This window comes from Mandrillus leucophaeus, unplaced genomic scaffold (genome assembly GCF_000951045.1).
Source record: "Mandrillus leucophaeus isolate KB7577 unplaced genomic scaffold, Mleu.le_1.0 Scaffold568, whole genome shotgun sequence".
Lineage (NCBI taxonomy): Eukaryota > Metazoa > Chordata > Mammalia > Primates > Cercopithecidae > Mandrillus > Mandrillus leucophaeus.
Window position 1 is genome coordinate 13,293 of NW_012106119.1, and position 823 is coordinate 14,115.

An 823-nucleotide genomic window follows, 5' to 3' on the forward strand; every position below is an offset into this window, starting at 1 on the left:
GGAGGACCTGTTGAACTCTATTCCTGGGCAACAGTTCTTCCATTCTCAGGACTCTGTGCCATTGTAATTGAGTAGCAAATTCTGTAATTGCTCTAATTACTTACTGTTAAGTCCCCATCCCAATTACCATGAATTAGCAACAGTGATAACAGCTTGCCTGGTCAAGCCTTGCCAAGAAAAACAGTGGAACTGGTTTTAGTTGCCTTGAGTTCCCTCCAAATCAGATTTCTTAGCGGCTTGTGTCCCCACAGCTGCTGCAGTTCCTCCTGGGCGTGGCAGGCCCATTCCAGACATTCACATCTCAGCTCAGATGCAGGCGTGTGCATATTATAGAAAATCGCACTGCGCTGTGATCAGCTTGAGCTGATGTTTTCTAGGTGGGAGGTGGAGGCCGAGGACCTGTGAGGGACTGTCCGAGTGTCCTCTCATTGGAGCAGGTGCACATCTGTTATTCAACAGTTCTAATGGGATGAAATTAGAAATATGAATTTTTAAAATTCACGTGTTACGAACTCTCTTCAGTGATTTCCTCTGAAATGAGAGACTATTTGCGGACAAGGCACTTAGCCTGCAGCTCTCCTTAGAACTGTCCTAGACCTCGATGCCATCCTATGGCCTCTTCCTGGGTGTGGGGTGCTCTGCTTGAAGCAAAAGCAAAGGAAAGAACGTGGTCAGTGTGCATCACTACTGCAGCCAGCTCAATGCACACCCAGTGGGAGGGGGGCCGGACCACTTAACATTTTAAATGCATTTCACATTAAACCAGCAAGTCAGCCAGTGCTTTCTGTAACCAAGCTGCCTGGCTCATGGGAACCTGACACTT